General features: G+C 36.8%; 3 pseudogenes; 1 reads left to right on the top strand and 2 right to left on the bottom strand.

Moving 5' to 3' along the window:
• Positions 1-5,253: 5,253 nt before the first annotated feature.
• On the bottom strand, positions 5,254-6,314 carry LOC149265451 (triosephosphate isomerase, cytosolic pseudogene; annotated as a pseudogene).
• A 1,397-nt stretch (positions 6,315-7,711) lies between these two features.
• On the bottom strand, positions 7,712-8,631 carry LOC149265450 (large ribosomal subunit protein eL43-like; annotated as a pseudogene).
• Positions 8,632-8,839: 208 nt separating this feature from the next.
• LOC149265449 (DNA mismatch repair protein MSH7 pseudogene) lies at positions 8,840-10,668 on the top strand (annotated as a pseudogene).
• The last annotated feature ends 1,851 nt before the right edge of the window (positions 10,669-12,519 follow it).

Below are 12,519 nucleotides of genomic sequence, written 5' to 3'. Positions count from 1 at the left end.
GGAGCGATAATGGTGGTGAATACATCTCGGACGAGTTCAAGGATTTCTGCAAGGCAGAAGGGATTCGTAGAGAGCTCATAGCTCCCCATAACCCACAGCAGAACGGGGTAGCTGGGCGGAAGAACAGAATGATTGTGGGTGTTTCACGGGCAATGTTGCATGATCAGGGCCTACCCCTTCACTTGTGGGCGGAAGCATGCAATACAACAGTTTATGTGCAGAACCGTTGTCTTCATAGGATACTTGGCATGAGTACACCCGAGGAGGCTTATTCTGGTAAGAAGCCTGATCTTTCTCATTTGAGGATTTTTGGTGCTAACGTTTACATGCATGTGATGAAGGATGCCAGGAAGAAGTTGGAGCCGACCGTAGAGGTTGGGATATTTGTGGGGTACCCTAATACGCCCCACAACTATCGTGTGTATTTGCCAGACAGTGGTAAAACTGTCGTGCGACGGGATATAAAATTTCAGGAGGAGAAAGCCTTGAAGTGTTCACTTGAGAGGGAGCTACACTTGCATGCAGATGAGGAGCTATTAGTTCCTAAGGATGAGCTTCAGGATGTGGATCAACCACAGGACAAGGTTCATGGAGTGGAAGAGACCACTCATGCAGCGCCAACCATCAAAGGGCGAAAGCGCTTGACAGAAGCTGAGCGACTGGCTCAAGCTGCAGAGAAAGTTGTAGGACCACCTACAGCCCAACGCAAGCAGAGACAGTCACCTGATCGGTACACTGGATACATGGCTCTTATGAGCAAGTGTATTGTGACTGAGACATCCTCTTTCGAGGAAGCTATGGAGGATCCCGCATGGGTAGACGCCATGGTGGAAGAGTATGATTCTATTGTCAGAAATAGTGCATGGGAGATTGTTCCTAGACCGGAAGGGAAATCAGTGGTGGGTTTGAGATGGATCTACAAAGTTAAGCAGGTAGCTAACGGGAGTGTAGAGAAGTACAAGGCAAGATTTGTTGCCCGAGGCTTTTCACAGATAGAGGGGATCGATTATGAGGAGACCTTTGCACCTGTCGCAAGGTATTCTTCCATACAGACGATTCTTGCTCTCTCAGTGCAGATGGGATGGCACATTCATCAGATGGATGTGAAGACTACGTTCCTCAACAGAGTCATTGAGGAGGAGGTGTACATTGAGCAACCCGAAGGCTTTGAGGTCTTCAACAGTGAGTCGCATGTGTGCAGGCTCAAGAGAGCATTGTATGGGTTGAAGCAAGCACCACGTGCTTGGTACACACAGATAGACAGCTATTTCACAGGACTTGGATTCTCCAAGAGCGAGGTGGATCCTAACCTATACCAGATTGTGGTGGAGGGTAAGTTGCTTATCATTGTACTGTATGTTGATGATTTGATTCTAACGAGTGATGAGCTGTTGATACTGTCATGCAAGAAGGATCTTGCTACAGAGTTTGAGATGAAGGACTTGGGCCTCCTTCACTATTTCCTAGGATCGGAAATATGGCAGCGCAGTGGTGAACTGTTTGTTTCTTAGGGCAAGTATGCTCGGGAGATACTGGAGAAGTTCAACATGCATTGCTGCAAGCCTGTTGATACTCCTCTTCCTGGAGGTTGGAGGAAGGAGGATGCCACTTCGAGAGAAGAAGTGGATGCCACTGTTTATCGACAGTTGGTCGGGTCGCTGATGTATTTGGTCAATACACGACACGATATATGCTATGCAGTTAACCAGCTTTCACAAGCTATGGTTAAGCCTACCAAGCTCTTCTGGAAGGCGAGCAAGCATGTATTGCGCTACTTGAGAGGCACATCGGGATATGGATCTTGGTACAGACAGGAGGATGTAGATTGGGCAAGGAGCTCAAGAGGCCGAGTATATGGCAGCAAGGACATCAGGTACCATCATATCAGAGATTCTGTGCAGCAGAGGATCATGTTGCTTTCATACATTCCAACGGAGGATCAGGATGCTGATATTCTGACGAAGGCTCTCACCAGGAGCAAATTCGAGTACCACCGAGGCAGGATAGGGGTTACTGATAATCCATATCTTGCCGAAAGGGAGTGTTGAGATTGCAACAAGATGATGGAGCTTAGTGAAAAGAGTCGCCTTCACTAAGTGGGCCCGCAGGCAAATTATGGCGCAAGTTCTATTTTTGGATCCCAGCAGGGATGATCACAGCAGGAGTGACCACAGCAGGGATGATCACAACAAGAGTGACCACAACAGGAGTGATCACAGTAGGAGTGACCACAGCAGGAGTGATCACAACAAGAGTGATCAAAGTCTATATTTAGACTGGCTGTCCAAAATAGAAAAGTCAAATATTATTGTCTCATAATAATATTTGGACTATAAACTTGATCTTATTCTCCTGGAGGACTTCAGTTTGAGCTACAGATGTGGCCCATGCAGTTGTCAGAAGGAAGTACGCTTTTCTTATGAGTCAGTATTGCATGCATGACTTCAGTTAGAACTCAATCAGTTGAGTTTGATGGAGTTGATTGTGGAGTTGATGTAGTTGTGTTCAGTTTGACTTGGTTAAACTAGTTGTAGTTAGTCTAACTGAAAATAGATTAATGATGAGTTGTTAAACTAATTATTAACTCATAATACAACTATAGAATACATCAGTTAACTCAGTTGCATGTCAGTGCATGTTCAGTTCAACAGGGACAGGTGTTAGAGAATCATATTGCTATCAGTTGTGACTATAGTTGTGCATCAGATCTTGCACAATCAAGGGATTGAGTATGCCAATGAGTTTGCTCATGTATTTGCCCAGTATTATAGCCTCTGTTCACGTCTTACACAGTGTGAGTGATTCTTTGGAGGTGAAATACGAGTTTGGTAAACCATTCTCATTCATTCTTGAGCAGGTATTGAGCAGTGGAGGTAGGCAAGTAGTGGAATAGATTTGGAGATCAGATCTTAGTTGTATTGTGTGTAACAGGTGGAGTTGGTACTGGATTGCTTGTGATAAGCATTGTACTTTGTAATGTTACATGGTCTCAATCATTAATATATAGATAGTTGGGGTTTTTAGCGAGATGCTTTCCCCGAGTTACATATTGTGTCAATGTGTGAATGCTCTTGATGTTTTATTGTTATTGATGTTGCTATATTGATGATCAACGTAAAGGAGCTTATGTATTGTGTATGTATTCCGCAATAGTACATGATCAGGATAATCTCTGTTGAATATGTGTTAAATTATTCAAAATTTCTACAGAGGAAGGTGGTGAAGAGAGAAGGGAGAGAAGGTGAGTATTGTTTATCTTAAACACACTACATCTTATTGGACTTGGGCTCAAAGGGCCAGGGAACCTATGGAGGTTTCCTAGGCTAGAAAATACTTCCTAGTTGGTTGGGAGGTAAATTCAGTCCTTAGTCAAGAGGAGCATCCTAGCAGGATCAAGAGCTTAGGGGCATCTCAACCAGGCTACCGAAACAGGGATTCCTCTGTTTAGATTATTCATGTAAGTGATTGAAATGAAATGCCTACTATTTAATTGTGGGAAATAAATTTTAAATGGAAAATTATCATCGATTAAATGTTTAATTAGAAATAAGTTATTTCTTGTTTTATTGTATTTAAAATTTGAGAAATTTAGTTAGGTTGGAGGACCCTAGGATGGAGCCTCGCAGTTGTCTTAGCCTCATAAGTTTACATTTATACTTTTTACTTCTTCATAATTGTATGAAATAAAGTGGGAGAAGGGAAGGGAACATCAAAGAGGAAGAGGTTAATTTTTTATTATATGTAAATGTATTGAATGTAAAACTAACTATTCATTTAAAAAAAGTGTTGCAAGGAAGCTTAGTGCCTCCCACTCAAGTTAGAAATTATGTTATAGCAAAAATTACATAAAACATTATAACTTGCATTGGGAAATGCTAAATCAACATTTGTTAATAGGAAAATAACATTCTTGGCACACAACATTTTGTGATTATCATAGTCACGCGAAGGTCCTAAAGCAAAGACAACATGTTGGACTATATGAGATAGAGGGATTGATTTATTCAACAATTTTACAATTGTATACTGCATGATGTTATGATTCTCGTCATTTATTCAACATTTCTTTCTCAATATACTACATTATATTACTGTTTTGGAGATCATTAATGTATTCATAAATGAGTCAATTAGAATACAACTTTCAGCTACTTACATTTACAACATTATGGTCATTTCCTAATCTAAAAAAACTCTAAAGTCCTTCGTCCACTAGCTATTGTGGTTACTACATTCTTAAATGCATAAATAATAGGCTTTGAAATCACTAAAATTCTTACTCATATGACTAAATTCTATAAACGGTTGGGTTCAGGAGAGATAAAGAACCTGGAGAGTAGGGAGTTGAACTTAAATTATGAAGGGGGTGCCGAGAGAACCCGTTATCTATTTCGGGAAGACATCAGAGTCATCCTACTTTTAATCAAAGATATGAGCATATCAAAAATAGATTTAAGAATGCATATATTCAACACTTAACCAAAAAAATGATTTTCAATACCAAAATGTAACAACATTTAGTACCAAAACCTCCATAACATTAATTTTCAATACCAAAACCTAACAAAGGAAAAGAGAAAATTCCTAACAATAGAGAAGCAAAAATTCACGCATAATAATTCACATCAAAAAAAAAAACAAAACAAAACTTTGAAGGTCAAGAAAAGTTTGTGATATCATGTAGGAGTAGTATTTATTATTATTTATAACAATTTATAACATAGTTGGTCTTAGTTGTTAACTCTAACAGCTTTGATTTTAAAACATGTTGGGTTAATCAATATGAAGTTCTCTCTACGTTGATTATAATATCTATCACATTCACACTACACATCGACTGACAACCTCAACATTTGCAACTCAAACAACACCTCGTTGTTCACAAATACTTTGATTGGTAAACCATAAAAAAGGTTAACAATTTTTTGTGGGTTCAGATAAAAGAGTAATTGTGGTAATATGTTCTCAGTTTTCTCTAATTTTTTCATTGAAACCGATATAATCTTAAAAAATGGATTTTGTGTCAAAAATTTGGAGAATAAAGATAACCATTTAATTTATAATGGCATATTATACTTCCCAGAGTAATTTTTCTTCGTCGTAAGAAGATGTAACCCGGGCATTGTCTTTCACGCCATAAAAGTAAAATGAAATCACGTTGGATATTTTGTAGTGGCCATTTTTATGCACAAATGCTACTATAAATTTCTTCTAGCAAACATGTGTAAAGAAGCCAAAACGACTCTCTATGACTTAACCTTGCTTCACAAGTACAGACTTAATGATGTCCACAAATTCAGCCTTCAGCGAAGCTCCTCCAACAAGAAATCCACAAATTCAACATTCAATGAAGCTACTCCAATAAGAGATCCATCAAGATCAAGTTGGACTACCAATTCAACACAATTTCCAATATTTACAGAGCCACCATAAATAATCCGGGTTGATGCCACTACTTCAGGACTAACATTTACCTCAAGAAAATTCCTTAATTCATAGTGCACCCCATGATCCTGAGTTGTGGTTGCAACTTTTCCAGTTCCAATCGCCCAAACAGGCTCATATGCTATAACGATGTTACTCTAGTCAACCACCTTATCTGTTATTGCTTTGGTTTGTTCAGAAAGTACATTCAATGTATCTCCAGTTTCTCGTTGTTCAAGAGTCTCTCCAACACAAGCTATTACCTTCAAACCTTGAGAAACTGCATAAGCCACTTTATTTGCAACAAACTAATTATCTACTTTCAGTAGAAGCCTTCTATCTAAATGATCAAATATGACCCATGGAATGTCCAAATTTATCAACATCTATACATTGATCTCTCCAATGAAAGCACCTCCTTTTCTTACTCGACAATTATGTGCACCAAATGCGAAATTAGAGCATAGCAAGGTCTTCACTCTTGAAAGAAACACAAACGGAGGGCTCACAACAACCTCCACAACATCTTCAGATGGCACTTCTACTTCATTGAGAGTACTAACAAGTTTTTTAACCTACTCCAAAGTACCATTGCATTTCCAGTTGCCTCCAATAAAAAACTGACAACCAATCGTGTTCTCCCAAATCAACCAAGGAAACCTCTCCCAAAAAATACACAAGAAAAAATTACACGAAAGATTCAGGTAGAGATAATTTGTTCTTGGGTTGAACCATAAATAGAATTGTTACTTCTCTCTATTGGTTGAACAATTGACATAAATGTTTTGTGTGTAAAATGTAGGGTTTTCTTAAAAAACATTTTGCAAGAACTCCATATCAATTTTGTCATGCTCGTCACCTAGAGAAGATAAATAGTATGTGGTAATCATGCCTGCGGAATTTCCCAACACCAACTTCATAGATGTATCAATGCTTTCAAAGAAAAACTCCTTATCTGATTGAAATCCCAAACAAGAATAATTGGTAAGAGAAAGTTGGAATTGTCGGTAAACTAAGAGTGTTGGAAACCACCATGGCTGCAAATGCTACCGAGCAAATTTGGCAGATAATGGCAAAGGTTATACCATCCAATTCTTCCACATGTCATCAAGATATACCTTACCAAAATAGTCTCCAAGAAGAGGCCCTTTGGATTCTTTTTAGCCAATGTATGTATCACTATCTTAATTGACTCAAAAATGTCACTTGTGCCTCATAGAGTTCAACTTTTGTTCTATAAAGGTTATGATCTTAATTTGACCAAATTAGTGCCTTCAACTATCAATCTCGGTCTTATGTTTGCCATAATACCAATTAAACAAAATTTGTTGCCCTTAGCTTTGGTTCATTTAAATTGTTTCATTTGTATCAACTTTGCATGTTCTTGAAATGAATTGGAGCTAAATTCAGTATTAATTGGGCTAAATTTTTTAAAAGCTTCGGCTACGTTTCAATGAGTTAAATCTTTGTTCTATAAAAATTATGATGATCTTAATTTGACCAAATTAGTGCCTTCAACTATCAATCTCAGTGTTATGTCTGCCATACTATCAATTAAACGAAAGTTGTTTCCCTTAGCTTTGGTTCATTTAAATTGTTTCATTTGTATCAACTTTCCATGTTCTTGAAATGAATTGGAGCTAAATTCGCTATTGATTGGGCTAAATTCTTTAGAAGCTTCGACCACATTTCAATGGTGAGTGGAGGATGAATTTGAGCTAAATTCTTTAGAAGCTTCGACTACATTTCATTGGCAAGTGGAGGAGTGAAGTGATTCTATGACAAGTGGATTTCCTTCTTATGACATATGTCCAAATTATTTGATTCTATAAACGAAATTTAATTTCGTAGTAAAATTACATTTGAACATCCTCAACTTTAGTGTGGACACCAACTTCACTGTCGACACAAAATTCATTTCAGCACTCCATTTCATGTTTCCAAAAAAAATTGACGCTTCCTCGAGCAATGGCTACCTGATTTGAGCAAGAAGCAGTAATGTTCATCTCATTAACTGCAAAAACCTATCATTTCTTCTTCCTTGCTACATATCCAACCTTATTCTGCTTGACTCCACGAATTTTCTTAGCTTTGTTCCTACTTTCCTTCAATTGCTTCTTGCATTTCTCTACCTTGGTTGCAAGCCCATTCCTCATAAGCATATACTTTTTTTTTCTTCTTCTGGATAGTTGTTCAACTATACTATTCACTACAATATCTAGACCCTAAAACTGAGCTTGAAAAGATATTCATCGAAAAGATTCAGAGATACAAAACTAAAAACAATTTATCCTTCAATCCACTCCCTCAAACGCTGAATGGTATTTCATATAGTCGCAACGCTTGGAGTATTGAGAGTGTATCTGTCCAACACATACATTCCACAATTATTTCAATTTGAAAATTCCCTCAATCTTGTGTTTATGGAGAGAACAATTTTCCTTATTCAACTACTATAATGTGTAATCAACATATTAGGTAGAGAAGCAAACATTTTGACAACTCTGCTTGGACACTATGAACCCTTTCACTATGTGATTCGGTGAGGAGTTTTGGGTTCAACTACTTCAACTTGAAACCCAAAAAATGGTTAAACCAACTCTTCAAAGAGATTTACTCTAAACACTCCAACTCCACGAACTCTAAGTTCACTGGTTCATGATCTGTTTTCTCATATTAAGAGTGAAAAGTGGAAATAATACTCTTATAGTCCAAAAAGATTCGGACGTGCACAACCTCCAATATTCGTCTGAGTTTTCAAAGTAGTCTTTCTAACTCAAAAAAACCACAAAATAGTGCCTTTTCACATGTAGTCAATCAACATATCCAATTTGCACATGCCTTCTAATAGTTTCAAAAATTCAACAACCCCAAACTCAAACATTAACTCCAAACTTTCATCTTACTGAGTAGAACAATAACACTATTAAACCAATTTACAGATGACAATCTCCTTTTTAAGACATTTTCTTCTTCTTTATATGAGCAGCAGCGGGAAAGCAATTGACCTTACTATGCATAATTTTTGCAGTCTTTGCATCCCCAAATCCCAACTACCTTTCTCTTCACAACAAACTTGCCACAAAATTCATAGAATTTTTTGGAATGTTGACTGACTTACATTTTCTTAATCTATTTTCTCAAACTCGCACCATATCTAGTACCATATTTCCCCACAACACCGACCTTATTTGTGCGTTTCATCATATCGGGTACCATATTTCCCCCTAATACCGACCTTCTTTGTGTGTTTCGTCATTTTTGCAGATAAGTCGAGAGCCGACTATTTCTTCTCCTCATAACCACCAAAGACCTCTACCATCCTGTTGCCCTACACTATGTATTTGTATGAGAGCTTTGCAAGACCTGAACCGAGCCTTGACTGAATCTATACTTGGCTTAATATTTGGGTTCGCTCCGACTTGATGGGAAAACTCTTTCAAACCTTGAGATTTTTAATAATAATGAAGATGGAGACAAAGAAGGGACCCTTTTCAAATATCTTGATAATTGCACAACTCCATTTGGAAAACACCTTTTGAGGTGTTGGATTTGCCACCCTTTGAGAAGTGTTAGGGAAATTAATTATAGACTTGATACTGTGGAGGAGCTCATGGCTCAACTGGAAATTGCTAGCCTTATATTAGAAAGGTTGTGAAAGCTACCAGACCTTGAACGTGTGTTGCACGTGTTAAGGGATCTTGGGGCTCATCGTTTGTTCATCTTGTACCCTTGGAGGGGAAGAAAAGGTTTAAACAGAGGGTTATAGCATTCTGCACTGTTGTCAAAGCACTGCAAGATGGGATTGATTTGTTGAAGTTCATTCACATTGGATATCAAGAAGGACCTCTGAAGTCACGTCTATTGCAGGAATCATTATCTTTAAAAAATACAAGTGAGGCTGATAAAATACTCAATAAGATGGATCTGATGATCAAAGACCATTTTTCTTTTGATATGGAATCTCAGAAGCAGGACGATGATCTCTGCCTGGATGAGGTTGAAACATTGAATTCAATCGTGAGCCTATTTTGTCAGAATGCGACATATTGATCACAGATTGTTGATGCCATAAACTGTATTGATGTGCTAATATGATTTTCTATAACGATAAACTCATCAAATGGATCTACATGTCGACCATTCTTTGTTATCCCTGAGGTGGAGAATAATATCTTGGGAGGTAGAAAACAAGGTTCTATTCTCAGCATCAAAGGTTTATGGCATCCTTATGCTTTGGGAGGCCAGGGAGGTGTGGTTGTTCCTAATGATGTTGACCTTGGGAATGATGGAGAGCATTATTTCCCTTAGGCAATGCTTTTAACAAGACCAAATATGGGAGGCAAGTCAACACTTTTGTGTGCCACCTGTTTAATAGTCATAATGGCTCAGCTTGGATGTTGTGTTCCTTGTGAATCATATGTCTTATCACCAACATATATTATTTTTACTCATCTTGGGGCTAGGGACCATATAATGGCTGGGGAAAGTACATTTCTTGTTGAATGCATGGAAGTTGCTTCAGTTCTGTGATATGCAACACATGAGTCTCTTGTAGTGTTGGATGAACTTGGTCGAGGAACATCCACATTTGATGGATATGCTATTGCTTATGCAGTTTTTCGACATATGGTCGAAAAGAAAGATTGTAGGTTTCTCTTTGCCACACACTATCACCCTTTAACCAAGGAATTTTCTTCCCACCCCTGTGTTATTTTGAAGCACATGGCATGCTCATTTGAGGCAAATACTGATATTGTTTCTAAGAAAGCAGTCAGGGTTGACAACAGTTGTCTTAGTTCAGAGTTCTTTGGAACTGAGAGGCAACTTGTTTTTTTGTATAAGCTAAGGTTTGGTGCCTCTCTTGAAAGCTATGGTCTGCAAGTGGCCTTGCTTGTTGGGATGCCAAAAGCAGTAGTCAAAGCAGCATTTGATGCTAGCTAGGTTATGGAAACCCAACTTTCAAGTAATTTCGTATCTAGTGAATTAAGGGCAGAGTTGTCAACCATACATGAGCAGTGGTTGAAGACTCTCTTAGCAATGTCGGATAACAATTCGCTTTGTAACAACTTGGATGTTGCTAGAGAGGATGTTTATGATACTTTGGTCTGTCTATGGCATGAAATGCAAAAATTCTCACGCTAAAGTTGAAAGCCATTGGAGGCCTTTGTTAAAATCTTTTCCAAGGTATTCTTTTGCCTCATTTTATGGAGTTATCCTTTGCTTTCAATGATACCTTCTTGATGTAAGTATTTTGAATTTTAAAAATGGAATATGCTAGAAATTTCTCTTAAATTATGTTGGATTTTCACACTTTTTTTCTACGGGAAAGCTTAACATATAATACTGAAAACAGTAAAAAAAAATGCTCGAAGCTGTCTTAAATCAAGCCAAACCTTGAAGATTTTCCACCTCCAAATTGGGTTTTGAACCCACAGACAAATATTGTCCGGGAATCTCTAACCTCATACAGCTTCTCCTACAACTTGGCCTTAGATACATTTGGCCTACCAGGATGAAGAACATCAATAACAAATTGCTTCCTTGATAAAAACCTGTTAGTCATGAACTTGCAAGTTGATGAGGCAAACGAGGTTTTCAGTCAGCATCGTGATCTTAAAACATTGACTCCGAGAACAGTTGGTCGAGCGGCGATGGCATCGGGCGGTAACGGTGGAGCGACGACAATGGTACAAAGGCCATGGTACAGAGATGTCGGGAGAGCGACCATAGTACGAGACGTCGGGAAACATTTCAGGAAGTACAGGAAGCCAACAAGTACCCGAAGCCAAACGTCCATTCAACTTTCTCCATGTGTCAAATTTAAAATCGATTGAACAACGAAAATGAAGGCTTCGGATTGGCTAGGTGAACAATGTTTGCCTAGCCAACTCCATATAGAAAATGCCTTTTAGTGTAATTATATTAAAAAAATATTTTGAATATTTTAATTCATATATATATATATATATATATATATATATATATATATATATATATCATTTTAGATTTTAAAATATAAATTCAAATTTTAATAAAACAAAACATAGGCATTTTTATAAACTAAATAATAAATTAATATTTTTATTTTCAAATATAAATTCAAATTTTAAAAATAAAATATATGTATTTTTATAAATTAATAATTATATTAAAAGAATTTTTATTGAATATTTTAGTTCAAATTTTAAGAAATAAAATATATAATTTTTGACTTGGACAAACAACCTTGATTTAGATGACTACGAAATTCAAATGTAAATGCAAGTACAACATATTATAGTTTTATAAAGCTATATTTGCATAGGCATTGAAATCAAAGCATTGCTCTTTAATTGTACAGGACTTTAACAATCAATAAAATTCAAATTGATGGAATTTTAAACCTTAACACTTATTTGAATTCAACATTTTTATTGTAATTTAGCTATATTTAAACTAAACGACAGGACTAGCTACTCTGTAGCCCTTGTTAGTCTAGATTTATCTTAACTCTGGATCTATTAAACTCTTAAAGGAATCAAATATAAGTTTTATATATGTATGTTACAAAAAAATTAATTATTAGTCTAGATCCATCTTACCTTCGGACCTATTAAATTCTTAAACTCTCTTAATCTCTTAAAAGAGGTTTGCTTCTCAAGAAATTTGATCCATCTCGGTGCTTAGTAGATCCAGAGTTAAGATAGATATAGGCTGGTTTACAATTATTAATTATAAATATAAATATAAATATAAATATTAATTTTATGTTCTTATTTTATTGTTTTTATTTTTATTTTATTTTGACCAAGTCAAAATGTGAAACATTACATCTCTACCATACTGGAATGAAATGTTTACAATGTACATAGGAGTTAAGTTTACTTATGAACCTCAAATGTAAAGAATTTTTAATAAAAAGTTGATTGGGCGAGATACGATAAGATAATTATATTTATGTCCAACTAATGACCACAAGGTAGGTCAAAGGGATTATTGAGTACAATGGTGTCCATACAATGCAAAAGAACCAAAGAGTCTCCTATAAAAGATACAATGCACGAAGTAAATCAACATTTATCCCTAGCAGAGAAGATCCATTAGCTAATAGGT

The sequence above is a fragment of the Pinus tabuliformis genome, chromosome 6 (assembly GCF_031772625.1).
Source record: "Pinus tabuliformis cultivar Carrire ecotype Pingquan chromosome 6, CPIR1, whole genome shotgun sequence".
Lineage (NCBI taxonomy): Eukaryota > Viridiplantae > Streptophyta > Pinopsida > Pinales > Pinaceae > Pinus > Pinus tabuliformis.
The sequence above is the reverse complement of the archived record's forward strand: the minus strand, read 5'-3'. Positions and strand labels throughout refer to the sequence as shown.